Here is a 14,139-nt window from a genome sequence, read left to right as displayed (position 1 = left end):
GCATATGATTTACAAAGCACTTTAAATCTGTTATCTTACTTGAAACTTTCAACAAGCCTTTAAAATAGGTGCTATTATAATCCCCATTTTACAGATGAGGTTAGTTGACTGACAGAAGTTAAATTGCCCGGGGTCATAACAGCAGATAAGTATCTAAATCAAGATTTGAAATCAGGTCTCCTTGACTCCAAGTCTCTCATTGTGTCACCTAGAGGCCTGGGGGAGTGAAGTCCAATAAGGCAAGTTTTGAAGACTCATTTTTAAGGTTTCTGCTTTCTTCGGTACTTGACAATTTACTCCTAACTCTAGCAAAAAATAAATAAAATAAAATAAAATAAAATAAAAAATAAAATAAAATAAAATAAAATAAAATAAAGCTCTATCAATGTTGTGTTTATTAAATACAAGCAGTGAAGGTGATGTTTTGTCCCAGGCAGGATACATTAAATGTTATCCCAAGACTGGGGTGGTTTTAATAGAAATAGACACAGTAGATATTTCCCTTCTCAGATCTAAACAATATTAAAATGTCACAGGTCATGAATTTTCAGCACAATTTATTACATCTTTAGGTCTGGATGAATTCACAATTTACACCCTAGGATCTAGGTGAATACACCTAAACTTGCCTGCAGGCATCAAAGGCAAACCGTGCAAAGACCTCATGTAATATGTAAAATTGAGCCAAGCAACCGGCTGCCATGACTCAGCAGATACCTCACTTGTTTTATGTGATTGGCCATATGTGTTTGACCCCCCCCTCCCCCCACCCCATACGTGCTTGCCCCTGCTTGGCAGACCTCAGTTACGAGTCTGTTTTTGTGCATTGCCTTCATATGTACTATCTGTGCCAGCTAGGCATTTCAACAGTCATCTGGATTGCCTGGCCAGAGACCTCTTTTAACAAAGCTACTGCATTTCCCACTACAATGACCTGAAGTATAGAGCAGGGCCAGAATCCAGGTGCACATTGCATGTGTAATTTGATACCAAATAGAATGTGCCAAAAATCCTCACTACATTGCTGAGGTCCATTAGCTGCACCCACCTTCCCTTTTCCCTCCACCTCCACCCACTTCCCTCAGTTCTCACATGGTCCCACCCCTCTCACTCAGAGCCTCTGGGAAATAGATTTAATCTATTTAGATGCAAGTCTATTTCCAAAGCTAACAACCATAACTGCTAGGAGCAAACCCAATCGAAAGGATTTGCATTTAGATTACTTTCCCTGAACCATTGGGTCCATTATAGTTAAGAGCTCATGGAGTTCTAGAACTCTCTTCCATTTTGTTCAAATTCAGTTAGTCATAGCTCAGCTAGCACCAGGAAAAGGGAAACTGAAGGGTGGTGGGGCTGGGAAGTAGAAAGAGGATTAGGCTGAGTGTCTTGGAAGACTTTGAGCTCCATAGGAACCCTCTCTTCCTTCGTGACTCAGCTCTACTCCCACCTGTTGCATAAAGCCTTTTCTGGTGCCTTCAGTCGGCTGATATTGTTGCTGTCATGCTCAGGAGGACCAGTGATGTCATGACTGTGATGTCTTGACTTGGGCATGAATGATATTTAAGGGAGGCAGAGCTGCACAAAGTCATCAGCCTCACTCTCTTCTCCAGAATATCGCAGTCCAGTGGCAAGACCAAAGGCGAACAAGCTCTCCTTCCTTAGACTATCTTGTATTCTGTTTGTCCATGTTCTACACATATACTTACAAGATGTCCTTGCTGTCTCTTTCAATAGTCTGTAAGCTCCTTGAGGACAAGGATTGTCTCTCTCTCTCTCTTTTCTTCTCTTTCTATCCCCAGCACTTAGCACAGTACTTGGTATATAGTAGGTGCTTAATAAATGCTTGTAGGTTGTTGTTGTTTGTCCTTCATTCTCAAAGAAGACTGATATCAGGAAGGTGATGTCTTGACTTGCAAGTGAATTGGATTTAAGTGAGGCAAAGTCATCAGTCTCATTCTCTCCTCCAGTCATTTAGTATGTAGTGGGTGCTTAATAAATGCTTGTGGATTAATTGATTGATATTCATTTTACAACTTCCACCCTCTCTTCAGTAGGGATTTAGCCCTCTAGGACCAAGCTGAAGAAATCTCATCTGTCTACAATACCACAGACCTTCAAATACTATGTCTTTTCTTCTCCAAGCTAACTATCCCTGATTCCTTCTGCACTGGCATCAGAGGACCTGGGATTGAAACCCAGCTCTGCCGAAGACTAGCTACATGACCTTGGGCAAGTCATTTAAACACTCTGGGCCTCAGTTGCCACCCCCTAGAGCTTCACCCCTCTTTAGCTTCCTTTTGTGCCTTGTCTTCCCCCATCAGACTGTAAGCTCCTTGAAGGAAGGGACTCTTTCTTTTTGTATTTGTATCCCAGTGCCAGGCACATCATAAGTGCTTAATAAATGCTTATTGAGGTGAAAAATTGAAGATGTGTAAAAACGTGGGAATTGCCTCCTCCAGCTTCATAGATCCTTTGGTGAGTACAACTAAGATGATATTTGCTTTCTTACCTGTCATAGCACACTATTAATTTATTCTGAGCTAACAATTCACTAAAATCCCCCAATTTTTTTTAGACAAACTGTTTTGACTTGTGAAACTAATTTTTCCAATCCAAATATAAGACTAATGAGCCAAGTATGGACTGTGAGCTCCTTAAGAGCAGGGATTATTTTTTTTTTGTCTTTCTTTGTATCTCCAGCATTTAGCATAATGCCTGGCACATAGAAGACACTTAATAAATGCTTATTGAATTACTGACTTGTTCCCATTAAATAGAATCTCATTTAATCCAGACCAACGTTCTGGCCTGCCAAAATCTTTTTTATTATTTCGTTCAGTGCATTAGCCATCTTTCCCAGTTTTATTGTTTACCAATTTAATAAGCATTCCATGTATATGCCTTTATCCAACTCACTGAGAAAAATGCTAAAGAATACAGGTGCAATCAAGGTGGTGGTGCAGTGGATGGAGCATGGGGCCAGGAGTCTGAAAGACCTGAGTTCAAGTCCAGCCTCAGCCACTTACTAGCTATGTGGCCCTGGGCAAGTCACTTAACTCTGTTTCCCTCAGTTTCTTCATCTGTAAAATGAGCTGGAGAAGAAAATGTCAAAGTACCCCAGTGTCTCTGCCAAGAAAACCCCAAATGGGGTCACACAGAGTTGGACATGACTGAAATGCCCAACAACAAAATCTGCTCAGGAAAGGGAGGAAGGTTTGCCTGGCATTGCCTGTCTTGATGAAGCCGTGCTGGCTCATTATGATCTTCCTTTTGTCATTATTGGTTTTTTAGACCTTCACTAACCATCTCTTGGCTAATACAATCTAGAATTTTGCCAGTAATCAAAACCCATCTCACTGTCCTCTGGTTAATGGGTTCTGTTTTTATTCCCTTTATGAAAACTGGTACAGCATCAGCCTTTCACCAACATAACAGTGCTCCTCCCCTTCCTCATGATCTTCCTTTCTTTCTTGGAGGCAATCAGGGTTAAGTGACTTGCCCAAAGTCACACAGCTAGTAAGTGTCAAATGTCTGAGACTGGATTTGAACTCAGGTCCTCCCAACTCCAGGGCCTGTGCTCTATTCACTATGCTACCTAGTCACCCCACCTCATAATCTTTCAAAGACCAATAATGGTGCTCAGCAATTACATCTTCCACTTCTTTCACTGTACTATCGCTAGAACAATCAGGGACATCAATGGATGCAAAAATATTATAATTTTACTTTGAAATGAAGATTTTCTTCCTACCCTCTCTTTGCCTTATAGTTAAAGAGGGAAATGCATTGTGTTGACTGATTAGGTTTGGTTCTTTGAGGTATTCTTAAATTCTTTTCCTTCTATTGCTAGGATGCAGAAAACACTCATGATTTATGCAGCGCTTCATATATGGTTGTAACTCAGCCTTCAGAGTTCTGCCCAAAATCTTGGATGTGGAGCAAGTGGGGATAAGGAAGGAGTCAGCAGGTGTTGTCGTCTGGTAGATGACCTTCCCAGGGTTCCCTAAACTACTCAGGGTTTGGGGATCTGACCCCAGGGCAAACTACCCAGAATACAATTGACACTGACCTTAAAGCAGACACGTGTGGGTGGGAGATGGGGAAGTGAGAAAAGGGGACGCAGAAGCAAGCAGTGGGAAGGAGGAAGTAGAGAGCAGATTGGGATGTTAAAAGCAACTGCTGGGTGTCTTGACCTAGGGCAGGGAAGACAGTGCAAGCATGAAATATGTCCATAGTGTACCCTCCACTGCTGATCCAAGCTGAAGACAGAGACTAATGACCTTCCTTCCAATTCCCCTTTCCTTCTCTTCAGAAAGTCTAATTGTACGGTTCCAATCTGATGCTTTACTCTGGCTTAGGAAGCATTTATGTCTCTTTAAAAAAATTGCTGGGTTTTTTTTTAAAGCCAGCAGATGTTCTAAAGCTGTTTTGATCAACAGAAATGTAAAGTTGTGTGTGTGTGGGGGGGGTGTTCCATTTGGTAATTACAAACAGAAGGAAAAGAGAAAGAGAATTTCCTGTTTAGAGTCGAGACTATTTGATTATCAAAAACTGATTTGGGGGCTTGGAGCTAATTTAGACAATCAGGCAAAGGGGAGAGACCAGTATTATACAAGGTTAGCCTGAATTTAGGACACATGTATCTCAGAGATAAAATTTTGAGTGAGAAAGGGAGAGAGGAAGGAAGGAAGGAGAGAGAGAGAGAGAGAAAAAGAGAGAGAGAGAGAGAGAGAGAGAGAGAGAGAGAGAGAGAGAGAGAGAGAGAGAGTGAGAGAGAGAAAGGAAGGAAGGAAGGAAGGAAGGAAGGAAGGAAGGAAGGAAGGAAGGAAGGAAGGAAGGAAGGAAGGAAGGAAGGAAGGAAGGATATTTTCAATTTCTTTTTTGTAGTCTGTAACCTGGCTTTGAAAAGCAAGCCATCAGGTGATGGGAGGGGGAGAAATTTGCTTGGGAGGGAAAGAAAGCTTGGGAGGGAAATTGCCCACTGAAAGGGAGGGGAAATGAATCACACCGGTCTGCTCAGTAAGTCTCCTGAGATGGTGGGTGATGGAGAGCTCAACCTGTCTAGCTCTCCAGTGCCACCTTTTGCCTAGGCATTAAGCTTCTCAGGCACCCTGTGAGCTAAGGGCTTTAATTATTATTCTATTTTCAGATGTAAAACTAAGACTTGGAGAGGTTAATTGACTTGAACGTTTACACAACTAGAAAGTGCCCAAGGCAAAATCCATACCCAGATTTTCCTGCTCTGCGCCCAGTGCTCCATCATGCAGCCTCTCCTCAAGACCCCCTTTTACCTTCTACATACTTCTGGCATCAACTCCTTTCTCACCAGCTTTGTTCTGTCCTTTCCAGTCCAAAGAGCCTTCTCCTTGACAGAGAAAAGAAACAAAATCAGAGTTGACCAGTTCTTTCTATAATCAGTTGTCATCACCACAAAAAGTCCCAAGTAGGATTCTTTCCCTTCTTGGGTTTTCATCTTTCTCCTCAATATAACTAAAAAGACTCTGTCTCAGCTTTCTTTTAAAGCTATAGCTCATTCTTAACTTTAACACTCAGGACCATTCCATGGTTTTGTTTGTTATTTTTTTAAATGTCTTTTTTTATTCTTTTTTTTTCTTTACATCATTGTTACTTGCCAATGACTCACCTAGCACCATAGAATCCTTCCTTGTAATAAAGTGTTTTGCTCAAGGAGCTACCGACCACCCAAACTTGCACTCAAAAGTCCCCCAGAGGATATCTACTACCTTGGATTCAAGGTAACATCTAGAACCCACACTATTCAAATTTTAATCACAAGCCCCCATCAGTGTACTTACCTTTAAAAATCAGTCAGTAGACATAATTAGCTTAAAACAAAGATGATACAGTAAAAACCATAGCTGCAAAATATCACCCACCCTTCCATAAAGCTCAGGTGCACTCTCCCACAAGTATATACACTGTCAATAGGAAAAGTAGACACAGACTTAGAGAACACTAGTAGTGAGGAACACACAAGACAAATCACTTCTCCAGTACTATATGAAATTAGTCTCATTTCTCTTTTTGTGAAGTTCTTGCACTGGAAGAGAGGAAGGAAAGGAGCATTTATGAAGTACCTACTATGTGCCATGCATTGGACTAAGCACTTTTACAAATATTATCTCATTTGTTTTCTCCTGGTGCAATGTCTGCTCAGTAAATAATTCCCCTAGACTCCCTAGGCCTATTCCTTCTGCAGCTTAACTTTCAACTGCTAGGGTTAATTCTTTTTTGCATCTATAGTTCATTGTTTTCTCTGATATTCTGCTTTCTGCCTTGACTCTCTCTCTTTCTCTCTCCCATTTCAGAGTTGGATTCTTCTTAAAAGTTTTTTGTTGTATGCAAATCAAAATAAAGTGCTACTGAATGAGTAGTTCTGCTGCAATATTCCATGTTTCATAGGTGGTAAGTGGGTCAAGATAGATTAAATCTCCTTTCTCTCTCATTGCTTTTGGACAGAAACACTATAAATCTGCTTGCTTCCTCGACTCTCTCTCAGAGATGCTAAGATTGCCTTCTGAGGGCCACCAGGGACATGGCCAATCTTAAGTCAACCGATGGCAAGCTTCTCTTCTAATTCCACTGGGGAGAACTTCTTCACACTTTCTAAAGGGTTTCTACTTCACTTAATACATTAACACTGTCTCTTTGCCACCTTACATGATTTTTTTTCAGATAGTCTGGGAGGAAATCTACTTTTTAACAAAGTACCATTAAGCAAAACAAACCAGTGCATTGGCTGTGCCTTACAATGCCCTAACTCATTCTTCACCTATATTCTACCAATCCTCTGACCAGGTCACCCAGTGCTTTTCTTAAAACACTTGAGTGGCCCCATCTTGCCTGTAGGGTAACATATAAACTTCTATGTCATTTACACATGAATTCTTTGTTTTATTCAGACTTCCAAGCCAACTTCCCACTGTGCTGTCCATGGGTATCAACCCCCTACCCCTGTCTTCCTGCACCCCAACCCTGCCACCTTCTCTTTATATGTTGTTTTCATTATTAGACAGTAAGCTCTTTGAAGGCCGGCATAGTCTTCTTTGCTTGTACTTGCATCCCTAGAGCAACATTAAGAAATGAATTCATAAAGGTCCACTAGGAGCCATCTACATTAATGAAATCACAATTCTGGATTAATCAGAGCTCAGAAGTCTTTCAGAGAAATGATGTAAATGGTCAGTGATAAGGGGCTGGTAAGGGCTGAAGTGCCAGTTGTATGAGCAGAGGGAAGGATGGTTGTGAAAGAGCTTGGAAAAATAGAATGGATTAGACTAGAAAACCAATCAGACATAGCAGAAAATGAAGGGGAAGAAGAAGGAAAGGGTGATTAGAAGACAGAAGTTTCTCAGATACCAAGAAGTGAGTGCAACGTGAGGAAGTAGAACCAGCTAGAGACAATCAACCACCACGTGGCTATTGGTTGAAGGTCAGAGCAGGGGCCATGGCCTGGGGAAGCAGAGAATGACTGCAAATCCAGGCACACCCTGGGAATCCACAGGCAGCACAGATAGTAGAATAGAGATTCTTGGAATCTATTCAACAGCCTGCATGAAGATTTGCAAACATGTCAAATACCTTTTCTTATTTGATCCTGTCCTGTGAGGCAGGTGCTACAGGTGTTGTTATCCCCATTCTACAGATGAAATTGAGAAGCAGAGTTGACCAAGGTTACCCAGCTGGTGAGTGTTAAAGGTGAAGTTTGAGCCCAGGGCTCCCTGACTTTTCACTCTAGGCTACTTAGGTTCAAATTGCAGCTCTGTATTAGCTGTTTAATAGCTACCAACATTGGGGTGGCTAGGTGGCGCAGTGGATAGAGCACTGGCCCTGGGGTCAGGAGGACCTCAGTTCAAATCCAGCCTCAGACAAGTAACACTTACTAGCTGTGTGACCCTGGGCAAGTCACTTCACCCTGTTTGCCTCAGTTTCCTCATCTGTTAAATAAGCTGGAGAAGGAAATGGCAAATCACCCCTGTGTCTTTGCCAAGAAAACCCCAAATGGGGTCACAAAGAATCAAGCCTGACTGAAAAATGACAAATCAACAAGAAAGATATCTCATTTGGATATAGGAGTTTGCATGTTGTCTCCCCCGTTAGACTGTGAGAGCAAGGACTGTGTTTTGCCTTTATTGTACCCCCTGGGGCTTAGTTAGCATAGTGCCTGGCACATAGTAGGTGTTTAATAAATGTTTCCTTATTGACTGCCTGACTGAGCTTTGTGATCCTAGGCGGGGTATTTCCCCACTCTGGGCTTCAATTTCCTCATCTATAAAATATGACTAATAATCCATGCACTGCCTACCTCACGGGTTATTGGGAGGAAAATGTTTTGCAAGCCCTAAAGCACTGTAGAAATGTGAGCTGCTACCATGAAAGGAGAGTTTTGATCCAAGATAATCATCTAAGCCACAGTTTCTGATAAATGCCAGCAGCCAGCAAAGACGATTGCACACATGCCCATAAATTATCTCCCAATAACCAGCCCCCCTCTTCCAGAATGGATCTGTCAACCAGTATGGCCACCCTGGGAGAAGCATAAATTATGATCTTTCAATTTGCATGGGAGAATTGCTGAAGCAGTTACAGCCCCATGCATCCATCATCCTGGCAGAGCCGCTCTTGCCTTGCTAGAGATCTTTAATCAAAAGAAGACATAAGAAGATTAAACTACAAGAATTTTGATCTTCAGGTGATTTGCATTCCAGGATTCTCCGCGTATTGGCCAGGTCATCACAGTGCTGCTAATGTCTATATAGGACTTATCAGGTCATCCTCTTCTCTCTCTCCTACTGCTCTCCACAGGCATCCTGTCCATTTCCTTCCTATATATTTCCCATTATCTGTCCTTTCCTTTTCCATTCAGGCCTTCCTTATCTCTCATTTGGATCCATGGAAGCATCTCCTAAATAGTTATCACTGCCTCTGGTCTCTGGACTTCCAAACCATCCTTCACATCTCAGCCAAAATAATTTTCAGAATGCACATGCCTGATCATGTCACACCTTTGCTCAAGAATTTTCACTGGCTCCCTATTGCCAGGATAAAGCCCATACCACTCCCCACATTCCACGTTCTAGCCGAAGTGGGCTGCTTGTCATTCTCCATGTCTTACCATCCCATTGGGCTATCCTGCATTCTCGCAAGCCATCCCCCATATCCTGAATACATTTCCTACGTATCTCCAACTGTGAAATTCCATATAAACCTTCAAGTCCCACCTTTTTCATGAAGCCTCCTCTGATCCCCCAACCCAAACTCCATACCCTGGCTAAAAATGGTCTATTTCTCAAGTTTCCCATAGCTTCTTTGTGGGATTTCTCTTTGGTATTTATCTCATTCTGCTTTGCATCATAACTGAATACATACATATCTTATTCTATAAAGAGGCAGTGCAGTATAATATAATGGCATTATACAGTATAATATGAAGGCAGTATAGCACAATGGTTAGAGGACTGTTTTCAAAACAAGAAAGCCCTGGGTTCAAGCCCTGTCTCTGATACATGCCGGTTTGTGTAACACTAGATAACTCACTAAACCCCTTAATGCTCTAAGGCTTAACATTTCAGGGAAGGGTGCCCCTACCAACAAAATCACAAGTCTAATTCCTATCACCTTCTACTATACATGGAACACCATTAAAAAAAAATATTTGCCGCAGACCCTTGACACTTACTAGCTGTGTGACCCTGGGCAAGGCACTTAACCCCGATTGCGTCACCAAAAAGAAAAGAAAATCTTTGTATCTCCAGAACTTAGCAAAGTACCTTGAATACATTCATTGAATTGAAGTTTGTTGAGATTAAGTCCTTAGAACTCTCTTTCCCAGAATGAAACGCAGTGGTAGATTTGGGGAAAAGATAGGTGGGAATGAGTCTGATGGTAGATTCAGTGTATGAGTGTTAAGGCTGTATTGAGACAACTGGGTAACAATGAATCAGCAAGCCAAAACACTTGGGGTGCAGCCGCAGGGGTCCTTAGGGGAAAGCTGATGTCTCTCCATACTTTCATCAACCAAAAGAATGAAAAAAGAAGTAGAGAAAAGAATTTCATCAAAGGACTACATGAGTGGAAAGAACCCAGGCTGGTCTTGTGGTGATACTGAAGGATGGCCTTTGGGCGGCTCAGACTCTCCTCCGGGGTCCTCAGGATCTCCTATGGTCAAGGGAAAGTGAGGAAGGGCCCCAGCATAGTTAATGGGCCTCTGGGAGGAACTTATCGGAGGAACGACGGGTAAGTGTCAAACAAGATGGACAAGGATGGGCATGCTGGGACCTATCTGCTTGGAAGGAGGAACTGCATCGATGTGAACAGAGCTTCACTGAAGTCTTCCGCACATTGAGTGTGGAATCATGAGGAAGCACCTCAACACTGACTAACAAGTTGTGTCTCTAATTTTCAAAGCCTCACATTTGATAGAGCTTTGGACCTGCAGCCAGGAAGAGTTGAGTTCAGATCTGACCTCAGACACTTACTAACTGTGTAACCCTGGGCAAATGCCTTCATGGATGCCTGCCTCAGTTTCTTCCTCTGTAAAATGGGGATAACGGTAATAGCATCTCTCTTCCAGGGTTATTTTGAGGATCAAAAGAGATAATGTTTGTAAAGAGCTTAGGACATTGTAAGCACATATAAATGCTTGTTTCCTTCCTCTCTCAGCCTCAGTTTCCTCAAATGTAAAATGGGTATAACAATAACACCTTCCCAGGTTGTTGTCAAGATAAAAATGAGATAATGGTCTTCTGTTTTGTAAACCTTAAAACACTACCTAAATCCTAATTATTGTTGTTATCCATGATACCTAGTTTCTGCTTCATTCATGACTTTGTGAGCTGGGTAGAGCAAAGGTTATTCCCATTACACACACGAGTAAACTAGAGATTCATCCATGATGACTTAGTAAGCAAATAGCAGAACATGGACCAGGCCTTAGGTATCCTAGTTCCCAAATCCACTACTCTATCCCCTCGTGCTGCTTCCCCTTAGCCTGCCGGCTTTAGTTCTCAACCCAAAAAACGACACAAGGGGATGTCCAGTGGCCTCCATTTCTGGGCACTTTGAAGGAGACAGAACACTGAAGGACAAGCACAGTGAGAAGGGTTCTCAGCTGAGGCCGCCCCCAGGGGCTCCACCCGAGCTTGGCTATCTTTGTGCGTCCTCCGAAGCCAGGCTACTTTCACCAGCCTCTGTCAGAGTTGCAGTTCAATACAGGAAGGGAGGAGGAAGGAGACAGCTCCAAGAAGACTGTTCTGGCCAGTTGTAAGAGTCTACGCTTTTTTTCCTCCATCTTCCTTAAGCTGCATTGTGTGGTCCTGGCTGCCGTAACTCTGGGAGCTCATAGATTTCTGGGTTGAACTGGTGATCTCGTATGGTCACGGCTGGGTTCCAAACTGCTCAGAAGACAGTACTTAGACCATGTCCAAGTTGGGATCTGAATAGTGATAATGTGTCCTACAAATTCAGCTCCCAAACTAAGTATCTGATTATCTTTTGTGACTGAACGCAAACTTCCATCACTGGGGAAGATTGACTAGTGACACATTAGGAACCTTAGAATATAAAATGAATGTAAAAAGATTATGAGAAGCTGGGAGGGGCCTTAGAACAGGGGATGTCAGAGCTGGGAGGGGCCTTAGAACAGGGGATGTCAGGGCTGGGAGGGGCCTTAGAACAGGGAATGTCAGGGCTGGGAGGGGCCTTAGAACAGGGGATGTCAGAGCTGGGAGGGGCCTTAGAACAGGGGATGTCAGGGCTGGGAGGGGCCTTAGAACAGGGAATGTCAGGGCTGGGAGGGGCCTTAGAACAGGGGATGTCAGGGCTGGGAGGGGCCTTAGAACAGGGATGTCAGGGCTGGGAGGGGCCTTAGAACAGGGAATGTCAGGGCTGGGAGGGGCCTTAGAACAGGGATGTCAGAGCTGGGAGGGGCCTTAGAACAGGGGATGTCAGGCTGGGAGGGCCTTAGAACAGGGAATGTCAGGGCTGGGAGGGGCCTTAGAACAGGGGATGTCAGGGCTGGGAGGGGCCTTAGAACAGGGGATGTCAGGGCTGGGAGAAGGGGATGTCAGTAATGCCAAACTGAGTAAAGACTGAACTATTTTGGTGGGGAGCCCTCTCTCTCTTGTTCAACTGTCAGTTCTTGAATATTAGCTTGGATGTGGGTGATTTCCCATAGACTTCTAGATAAATTCATAGATGAATGTTCATGGACTCTTAGAATGTTAGAGCTAGAAAGAACGCCAGAGCAGAAAAGGTCCTAGAGGGGAATTTAGAAATAATTTAGTCCCCTTGATTTATTTTAGAGATGGGGAAACTGAAGCCAGAGGGACAAAGTGACTTTTGTCTCTGTGCCCATTAGAGTAAAATGACAAATTTTGAAATCATCCCCAGCCTCCACTTTCCTTATGCCTCCTAATGTCCCTCTCTGCCTCTAGTTCATCCTATACAGTTCTGTCAAGGTCATTTTCCTTAAATGCCACTCTGACCATGTGGCTTTCCTACTCTCATCCATTTCCAGTGGCTGCCTGCTGTCTCTGGGATAAACTTGGTCCCAACCTATCTTTTCAGTCTCAGAGACTGTTGCTCTCCCCTTTTCACATGCTATGACCCCGATGAAATGACCTTCCTTCTGTTCTTCACACACTTCACTCCAGCTCCGGGCCTTCTTGCCTTTGCATTTCCAGGATATTCCCAATGCCTGGAATGTTCTCCTTCCTCATCATGAAGTCCCTCTCTTCCCTTAGAATAAACCTCAGGCACAGTCTTCTGCACGAAGCCTTTCCTGATTCCCCCAAATTCTTGTGGCCTCCCTCCCAAACTACTATGTAATTAACAAATATATATATAATTTTTTTCCTTTTTATATTTTAAAATAATATTTTATTTTTCCAATTACATGTAAAACAATTTTAAGCATGTTTTTTAAATTTTGAGTTCCAAATTTTTTCCTTCTTTCCTCCCCCTCTCTAAAAGAGTATATGTATATACATATATACATACATGTATTTATCAACTTCATGCTGTATATATTTTCTTTTTCTTTTGAATTTAATCTCATAATATTTATCATTAGCATTTATTTATATAGAGCTTTAATTTGCAATGTGCTTTACGTATATATCTACTCATTTGATCCTCACAACAACCCTGGGAAATAGGGGCTATTATTCCTATTTTACAGATTAGAAAAGTTAAGTAAAGAAAGGGTGAGTAACTTGCCTAGTGCCACCCAGCTAGTGAGAATATGAAATAGGATTTGTGATTCCAAGTCCTACCCTCGATCCACTGTGCCACCTCACTACCTAGCAAGGTCAGTCAACAAGTCAGTCAATTAACATTTATTTTTAAAAATATTTTTATTAATTTATTTTGATTTATCAACAATCACTTCCAGAAGCTTTTGAGTTTTAAATTTTTCTTCCTCTCCCTCCCCACCTCCATCCCCAAGTTGGTGTGCAATTTGATATAGGCTATACGTATACATTCCTATTAAACATATTTTCACACCAGCGATGTTGCAAGGAAGGATTAGAACCAAGAGGAGGAACCACCAGAAAGAGGAAACAAAACACAACAGAAGAAAAAAGAGCAGATAGTCTGCTTTGATCTGCATTCAAACGTCCTAGTTCTTCCTCTGGATGTAGATGGCATTTTCATCATGAGACTTTTGGAGATGTCTTAGATCCTTGCATTGCTGAGAAGGGTTATGTCTATCAATATCAGTCATCACACAACGTGGCTGTTATTGTGTACAACGTTCTCCTGGTTCTGCTCACTTCACTCAGCATCAGTCCATACAAGTCTTCCCAGGTTTTTCTGAAGTCCTCCTGTTCATCATTTCTTATAGCACAATAGTATTCCATTACATTCATATACCACAGCTTGTTCAGCCATTCCCCAATGGATGGGCAACCTCTCAATTTCCGATTCTTTGCCTCCACAGAAAGAGCTGCTATGAATATTTTTGTACATGTGGGTCCTTTCCCCGTTTTTATGATCTTTTTGGGATACAGACCTAGAAGTGCTATTGCTGGATCAAAGGGTATGCACGTTTTTATATGTATATATTTTCAAATGAATTTTGTGGTCTCCTCTATTAAAATATAAGCCCATTATAAG

This window comes from Phascolarctos cinereus, unplaced genomic scaffold (genome assembly GCF_003287225.1).
Source record: "Phascolarctos cinereus isolate Bilbo 61053 unplaced genomic scaffold, phaCin_HiC Scaffold_4;HRSCAF=312, whole genome shotgun sequence".
Classification (NCBI taxonomy): domain Eukaryota; kingdom Metazoa; phylum Chordata; class Mammalia; order Diprotodontia; family Phascolarctidae; genus Phascolarctos; species Phascolarctos cinereus.
This window is presented reverse-complemented; position numbering follows the sequence as displayed.